This window comes from Rhincodon typus, unplaced genomic scaffold (genome assembly GCF_021869965.1).
Source record: "Rhincodon typus isolate 14 unplaced genomic scaffold, sRhiTyp1.1 hic_rhity00000051, whole genome shotgun sequence".
NCBI classification, from domain to species: Eukaryota; Metazoa; Chordata; class Chondrichthyes; order Orectolobiformes; family Rhincodontidae; genus Rhincodon; species Rhincodon typus.
The window spans coordinates 481545-490493 of NW_025965689.1; the positions used below are offsets into that span (position 1 = coordinate 481545).

Here is an 8949-nt window from a genome sequence, read left to right on the forward strand (position 1 = left end):
GCAATTGCAGGTACCCATGGCTCATGTCCGGCTTCGTGAAGGACAGCCACCACACCCTCCCCGCTCCCCCCATCGCTCCTATGGGTTTTGTGTATAAGCCCTCTATGCGAGGGATTGGGTATTTATCCGTCTGTGAAAACTGGTTTATTGTTTCTTTGAAATCCCCACAAAAGGCTAAACAACCCATCGGGCTTCATAATTGGTAAAACCAATGCTACCCATAACGCAAACTATACTGGTTGGGCAATTCCTTTCCTTTCCAGCCTCCTGATTTCTGCCTCTACTTTTGCCCATAAAGCAAATGGCACTGTGTGGGCCTTGCAGAATCGTGAAATTGCATCTTGGTCAACATGTCAGGTGGCCTGGCCCCTTTGACAGTTCCCTGAAAAACATCCAGGTACTTAATTAGGACTTCACTCAGGCAACCATTTTCTAATCGAAAAATGTACAGCCAATCAAGTTCAATCTTTCTCAACCAATTTCGCCCCGTCAAACTTGGGCCGATGACCTTTAGCACAATCAGTGGTAACTGAACAAACTGTTTCTCATAGGGACCTACACCAAAGTGGTACCCTTAAACCATAGGGGTTCCTCCGTATAGGGTCTCAGCCTGACTGAGGTCTTATGCAACCTTAAAGTTTGGAGTCCAGAGCGAATTTTGGTAAAGACCAGTTCTGCCATCATTGATACAGCCACACCAGTATCAACCTCCATGAGAACCGTGTGACCATTTAACCAGACATTTATTTGGATTGGTTGTGATTTGGATATTACTAAGCAATTTACTTGTTCTAAACGAGCTGTAGGTGGATTTTCCAGGGTGTGCACACTCCTGGATACTGGCCTTTGAGTTCTCTTACACCATTCATGCTTAGTGGGACTCTTTTGTTGTCTTGAGACCACATTCTGGCAGTAACTTCAATGGCCTGCCAGCCCAGATCCTCGAGAAAATTCTAACCATTTGGCTGAGGCTTGGCTTTGTTTTGGGGTTTTGCTGTGGGCTTACTGAGGCTCCTTCCAATTAGGATATGTCCTAAGTGAGGCTATGCACTTGCCTTCATTCAAGGCAGTATTCCCCAAGCTGAGTGGGCCTGGCAAGGATGTCTATGTCTATCAGCATACCCTGTAACTCGTTAGCTCTACTTTCCACATTTTCTAACAACAAAGCTAAAGGTAGTGCCTGTCTGAAGTCTCATTGGGCTTCAGCTTGTAGGCGCTTTTGCGTGGTCATGTCATTAATCCTACATAACAACTGTCTCTCATAATCTCACTTAGGTTTAAATCAAAATCACACACCTCTGCCAGTCATCTTAACCTCATAAAAAAAATCCCAATATGAATTCCCTGGTACTCAAACTGTTGAATAGCAACTCAGAATTAGTTGTAGCTTGGGTTGTAATATTCCTTAGCTAAATTTGTAAACTCTTGAAAGATTTTAGTATCTGGTGCCTCTGGGAAAGTTAGGCTCCGAATAACCAATATTACCATGGGTCCACAACCTGTCAGGAGAATCACTCGTTGTTCATCTGTCCCAATGTTATTTGCCCGGAAACAATAACTATATACTGGGATAAGTCTTTGGCCACTGAATCGAACAAGTCAAGCTTCCCAAATAGCAGCATGATGCCAGAAATCCTTACCCCAATTCAAAGACAATTGTTGTGAGCGAATCTCTTCAGGGGCGTGTTTCTCAGTCATCACTAAAATAACTAAATGAAGGCTGATATCCCATCACCAAGTCACCTTTATTTACATGTGCTCAGTACATGACACTGAACCAGCCAGCACAGAGCTGGCTCTCAGAATGAGCAGAATCCCTGACACTCCTGTTTATATCTGTAAGCCTCGTCTTCCCTGACAGGACCAGGTTAATAGCCCCAAACAGGGAACTCATATTCTATGAGGTCCAGCTGGCTGACATTGTTCCAATCACCACAAGAGGGGCTACAAAAAGAGACTAAGGGCAATCTCCATGGATAAGCAGTGTTAGATTTGGAAGCAGAAGTTTCAACACCAGCAGAGAAAACAAAACAAAAAAAAAATTTCAGGTCAAAAAGCAGAACCCAACAAGAAAGCGGAATTACCTGTGGCTAACAAAAGGTGGTCAATGAGCATTGTCCAATTCAAAACTTAAGGTAGACAAAGCAGCAAAGTGTGGAGGTAGGTTAGAGAATTGGACATCTTTCAGGAAGACGCAGATGATGCTTAAAAACAGAAAAAAATGATCACAAAAGTAAGATGTTAAGAAACATAAAAATATACAGAAAGAGCTTCTATGGATATATAAAATGAAAGAGAGCAGCAACGTGTAGGAAATGCTCCAGTGACTACAGAATTTTGGATGATTATCAATGCATCTAATGTTTCCAGGGTAATTTCATTCACTACTCTGGAATATGGATGATCAGGTTCCAGTGGTATGTCAATCATTAACCCTGTTACTTACCCCAGCACTTATTCCTTCCTAATACTGATCCCATTCACATTGGCCCTCTCACTCAACCCGAATATTTGTTCTCTAACATTTATGGGCACTTACTGGAGCCCTCTTTTGTGAGGACAGCAGCAAAATATTTGTTCAAATCTTCTGCCATTTCTTTGTTCCCCAGTATCACTGCACTTGCCCTACATCTACCTTTATAAACTCCTTGTTCTCACATATTTATAGACATTTTTACAGCTAATTTCTATGCTCACCGCAATTTTCCTCTCCAACACTTTTTTCCACTCGAGATTTATTTTCCTCTTTTTGCTGATTTCTAAAATGTTCCCAATCCTTAGGTTTGCTGTTTTCTTTGCTCTGGCAATTTTACATCTCTGCTATTTGGTTCTCCCTGATCTCTTTTTTAACCCATTGTTGAGCCACTTTTCCCCCTTTTCCATTTGTCAGACAGAAATGAATAATTGTTGTAATTCATGGGTACTATCTTTAAGCATGAATCACGTCCTATCCACCATCAACCACTTTAGTATGACTCCACAATCCATCCTTGTCAATTTGTGCCTCTCGTGCTCATAGTTCCCTTCATTTACATCCAGGATCCTAGCTTCTAGTTCAACTACTTGGCTCTTCACCTCAATGAAGAATGATGTCATATTATGGTCACTCTTCCCCAAGTGACCTGCACATAACAAGATTGCTAATGCATTGTTTCTCATTGCAAAATGTCCCATATAGAATATCCTGTTGTCGCGTTGGTTCTTCAAGGTATTGGTCTGGGCAACTAGGGACGGACAATAAATGCTGGTCATCCAGCAAAGCCCACATTTCACAAATGAATACAAAACAAACAGAACACATATACACACATACACATGGAAATACTCCACCACTTTGTCTTATCCAAGCTAGATGTAAATTAAACCCATGATTACATTGCACCATTCTTGTTTAAATCTCTGATGCCTTGCTTGATGCCTGAAGACACTTATAGGCAAGCTAATGGAATGTGCGACATTACTGCAAAAAGATTTGGGTACAGCAGTAGTGAAGTCTTGTTTCAAATGTATCAGACTTTAGTCATGTCGCACCTGCAGTCCTGTGTGCAGTTTGGGTCTCCTTATCTCAGCAGATATGTTATTTCCATGTAGATTCACCAGACTTGTCCTTGGGATGGTGGCAACATCCTATGAAGAGAGAGTGGACAAACCGGGCTGGTATTATCTAGGGATTCAATGAATGAGTGATGATATTATTGAAAACATTGTTGCACAATGCTTAAAAGGGAAGAGACATGGTAGATATAGGTTTAACAGTCGCTGGTTGGGGGAGACTAGAACCAGGCAAGGTTTTAAAATAATTGGGACTTACGTCCAAAATGAGGGCTTATGGTATTTTGCTCAACTTTAGAATTCAGTACCTACAGGGAGCTACAGTCACTCCATCTCGGTGTATATTTAAGGGAGAGACTGATAAATTTCTGATTGCCAATTGTTAATTGGGATATGGGGATGGAGTGCGTAAAACGCATTGAAGTATTTGATCAGGCATGCTCATATTCAATGGGATGGCAGGTTCAAGTGGCTGAAAGGCCCACTCCAGTTCCCAAGTCCCTCTGTTGCAAAATGACCACTTCCTGTTTCTGTTCTCTCTCAGGAATATACTCAAGTCCTTCACTTCCCTAATTATGAATCTCTGTTCAGAAGTGTGCAATTTATAGACTTGCTGGCACAAAGACTTGTTCTCTGACTTAATGCAATGGCATTAAAATAAAATACAGTGTAAGAGATTAGACCCCAGCTGTGCTTTGTCTCAGGGAGGACTGAAGATCAGCAACAGCTGAGTCAGGCCTCATCGAAGCAAGTATGTCAGTAAAGTTTTCTGACAAATACGTGCATATAAATGACAGCTTCAACACTGGCTCAGACAAGCAGCATTAGCAACTTTTTCATTTCTTGTAAACTCCAAGTGTGTTGGATACTAAATAAAAACCACAAGAACTGAGGATGCTATAAATCAGAAATAAAACCAGAAATTGCAGGAAAACTCAGCAGCATCGGTGAAGAGAAATCAGAGTAATGTTTGGGTCCTGTGACCCTTTCTGAAAACTGGTGGTAGCTAGGAAATTCTTGTTTTTTTATGTAGAAGGTAGGGTGGGAGTAAGGAGTAAACAATAGGTGGGGACAGAATGCAAAGAGAGAGAAGAACAGTTGGACAGACAAAGGAGTGGACAACGATCTGGCTCGGAGGGTGAATAGTTGTTAACCGAGACTGTTAGTGGCATTGGAACTTAACCCCTCTGTTCAGAAAAAATGCACTAATTAGATAACAACAGAATACAACAGCTCTATTGAAATACTAGTCAAGTAATGTACTGAAATGCTACACCATCTGACGTTGCTACCAATGAATTTGTGTCTGAATTCAGATATATAATAAATCATTTAATGGGTTACTTACTGTTTTGATGGAACGGGAGAATCCAGCTTATGGTTTCGCATAACAACCCGTGTCAAGAAACAATCCTGAAGCTAACAGCCTCTTCAAGTGCCTTGCTCTACAGAGTATGTGAAACACACTGACAAACTCTGCAAAAATCTTCTTTATTTCGACACTTCCCTTTTCTGATTTTTTAAAGAACCTTTGAAAGACTAACACTGCAGCTCATGGAATTTTTTTTTTCCCACAAGATGCATGAAAGCAGTGTTGCAACTGCCTGCTTCAATGGAAATAGGAGAATACATGCACTGAAATAAAACCATATTGGTATATCAGGGAGGTGGGATTCAGTGTTTCTTGGAATTCACATCTCAGTCCGCAGTGTACAACAGGCAGAACAGTGTCTGGATTTTTTTTTCTCCCACAAGTGTGAGGACAACATGCTACATTCCACTCGTCACCCCTCACACTGGTAATGTCTCACTGGAGACAAAATTCGAATTAGCTTTATTGTCATGTGTACAAAAGTAAAAAGTACAGGAGTACAGTGAAATGTGTACAATGTCACCCCACACAGCACCATCTTCGGTACAAAGTATCTAAGTATGAATCATAGGTACTAAAAAAGGTACAAAAATAGAGAAATGAAGAGAAAAGCTAAAAGTTCTACACTACAGTTCTTCGTCGTATAAGTTAGGAAAATCTTGATATTTATGGAATACCCATGATTAAGTGATGGCCTTGTCGTGATTGTCTCTTGCCTTCAGCTGTGAGGAGGAAAGAAAAGATTAAAATGCACTGACACAGGCTCCAAGCTTGTGTTTACTGTGGAGAGATAAAGACATGAGCTTTGTTTGACTGTGAGAATCAGCACACATGTAGTACTATCATATCATTGCATGGAAATATTCCTTAGGGCCCCAGCCACTTTTGTGAAAGTCAACATGTTCAATAGGGGAGTTATTTCCTTCAATCCTGCATCTTGGATCATGTTTCTTTTTTTTCTCTCTCATTCAATCAATAATCTGTGTCAAGTACCTGCAAGCAGATGATATTTAAGGTCTGGATAGCTTTTGACAGCAAAAACAGAAGGGCAGTTTGGCAGGAAAAATAGGAAAGGGATTATCATCTGAATGGCTATGAACTGAGGGAGGGGAATGTCAAACCAGACTTGGGTGTCCCTTGTAAGCAAATTACTGAAAGTGTGCATTGCAGATGCAGGTGGGGGTGGTTGGGAGTCTGATGGTGACAATGGTCAGGGAACCTTACTTTCGGTTTAAAAGAGTAGAGGTAGCTTGAATTTCAGTTTATAGGAACAGAGGAAACTTTCTCTAACCCTGTGCTGTATTTGTCCTGTGAGTATTTGATAGGCCAGTGTAGAAGGAGTTTATTTTCCATTTGCTTTTATATTAAAAGAATAGAGAAGTCTTTATTCTGTATCTGACACCATGCTATACCTGTCCTAAGAATACTTGATGCAGTGAGTTTTAAGAGATGGCTTTACTTTGTGTCTATTCCCTTGCCATGTTAAACTAGTTGCTTAATATTACCCACTCACCTACGCCTGTGGAATATAGTGATTGTGTATGAGATGGAGTTGTAATAAATGCTTGTTGGATCCTTCAACATCACCCTTCTCCCAGTTTGTTATTTAAGGCGTGATAAACACCATCAGGTGAACACCCTGTTGGAGGAAATCTCACTCCTCTGGGTAGGGAGGTTAATTTCAACAACCAAGAGTGACTTGGCAGCAGCGCTACTGATCAAGCTGGTTGGGTCCTGAAGGACATAGCTGCTAGAATGGGTCTGCAGCAGGTAATGAGGGAGGAAGCAGCAAGAGACAAAGTCCCGCCTTCACATTGAGAATAACCTCCATCGTGTTGTGTGGCACTGTCACCGTGCTAAATGGAACAGACTTCGCACAGATCTAGCAACTCAAGACTCGGCATCCATGAGGCACTGTGGGCCATCAACAGCAGCAGAACTGTACTCCAGCACAATCTGTAACCTCATGGCCCAGCATATTCCCCACTCAAACATTACCATCAAGCCAGGGGGTCAACCCTGGTTCAATGGAGTGTGCAGGAGTGCATGCCAGGAGCAGCACCAGGCAGACCTGAAGATGAGGTATCAACCTGGTGAAGCCATCAAACAGAACTACTTGCACGCCAAACAGCGAAAGCAGCAAGTGATAGACAGAGCTAAGCGATCCCACAACCACAACCAACAGATCAGATCTAAGCTCTGTAGTCCTGCCACATCCAGACGTGAATATAGTGGACAATTAGACAACTCACTGGAGGAGGCGGCTCCACAAATATCCCCATCCTCAATGATGGAAGAGCCCAGCACATCAGTGCAAAAGATAAGGCTGAAGCATTCGCAGCAATCTTCAGCCAGAAGTGTCTCTTGGCCTCCTCCAGTGGTCCCCAGCATTACAGATACCAGTCTTCAGCCAATTCGATTCACTCCACGTGATATCAAGAAACGGTTGGAGACACTGGATACTGCTAAGGCTATGAGCTCTGACAACGTTCCAGCAATTGTAATGAAGACGTGTGCTCCAGAACTTGCTGCTCCCCTCCCCAAGCTGTTCCAGTACAGTAACAACACTGGTATCTACCCAACAATGTGGAAAAATTGCCCAAGTTATGTCCTGTACACAAAAAGCAGGACAAACCCAACATGGCCAATTACCGCCCCATCAGTCTACTCTCGATCATCAGTAAATTGATGGAAGGTGTCATCAACAGTGCTATCAAGCAGCACCTGCTCAGAAAGAACCTGCTCAGTGACGCCCAATTTGGGTTCTGCCATGACCACTCAGCTCCTGACTTCATTACAGCCTTGGTTCAAACATGGACAATACAGCTGAATTCCAGAGGTGAGGTAAGAGTGACAGCCCTTGACATCAAGGCTGCATTCGACCAAGTGTGGCATCAAGGAGCCCTTGCAAAACTGGAATCAATGGTTATCAGGCAGCAAATTCTCCAGTGGAGACATAGGAAGATGGTCTTGGCTGTTGGCGGTCAATCATCTCAGCTCCAGGCCTTCTGTGCAGGGGTTCCTCAGGGTAGTGTCCCAGGCCCAACCATCTTCAGCTGCTTCATCAATGACCTTCCCTCCATCATCAGGTAAGAAGTCGGGATGTTCGACGATGACTGCACAATGTTCAGCACCACTCATGACTCCTCAGATACTGAAGCAGTCCAGATCTTGCACAATATCAAGGCCTGGGATGACAAATGGCAAATGACATTCACACCACACAAATGCCAGGCTATGACCAACGCCAATGGGAAACAATCTAACCACCATCCCTTGACATTCAATGGTGTTACATCACTGAACTCCCCCACTATCAACATCCTGGGGGGTTACCATTGACCAGAAACTCAACTGGATCACCACATTAACACAGTGGTGACAAGAGCAGGCCAGAAGCTTGGAATACAGTGGCGAGTAACTCACCTCCTGACTCCTCAATGCCTGTCCTCCATCTACAAGGCACAAGTCAGGAGTGTAGCTGAATAATCCCCACTTGCCTAGATGAGTACAGCCCCAACAACACTCAAGAACCTTGACACCATCCAGGACAAAGCAGCCCATTTGATTAGCACTACATCCACAAGCATCCACTCCCTCCTCCACCACCGATGCTCAGTAGCAGCAGTGTGTACTATCGACAAGATGCTCTGCAGTAATTCACCAAAGATCCTCAGACAGCACCTTCCATGACCACTTCCATCGAGAATGACAAGGACATCAGACATATGGGAACACCACCAACTCCAAGTTCCCCTCCAAGTCACTCACCATCCTGACTTGGAAATGTATCACTATTGCTTCACTGTCACTGGGTCGAAATCCTGGAATTCTCTCCCTAACAGCATTGTGGGTCAACCCATAGCGGGACAACTGCAGCAGTTCAAGAAGGCAGCTCCCCACCACTTCTCAAGGGCAACTAGGGATGGGCATGAAATGCTGGCCAGCCAGTGATGCCCACATCCCACACATGAATAGAAAAAAAAACTCGGCCAGTCTGCCTCAGTGGTTCAGTGTGCAACTGC

The 8949-nt window shown here is 43.2% G+C and overlaps 3 protein-coding genes, 1 long non-coding RNA gene and 1 pseudogene across 8 annotated transcripts in view; 3 read left to right on the forward strand and 2 right to left on the reverse strand.

Annotated features, from left to right (window-relative positions):
- Positions 1 to 8949, forward strand: part of LOC109929682 (histone H2B 7-like) — an 823479-nt gene that overhangs the window by 405772 nt on the left and 408758 nt on the right. The window lies entirely within an intron of this gene.
- Positions 1 to 8949, forward strand: part of LOC125488138 (histone H2B 7-like) — an 844706-nt gene that overhangs the window by 405760 nt on the left and 429997 nt on the right. The window lies entirely within an intron of this gene.
- LOC109926824 overlaps positions 1 to 8949 on the forward strand; it is a 162587-nt pseudogene that overhangs the window by 139036 nt on the left and 14602 nt on the right.
- LOC125488142 (zinc finger protein 239-like) overlaps positions 1 to 8949 on the reverse strand; it is a 341309-nt gene that overhangs the window by 114673 nt on the left and 217687 nt on the right. The gene's annotated exons all lie outside the window — the stretch shown is intronic.
- LOC125488165 lies at positions 2054 to 5015 on the reverse strand. Its single transcript, XR_007266239.1, has 3 exons — positions 4901 to 5015; positions 3532 to 3627; positions 2054 to 2204 (listed from the first exon to the last, which is right to left on the reverse strand). It is a non-coding gene; the product is annotated as an uncharacterized LOC125488165 (long non-coding RNA).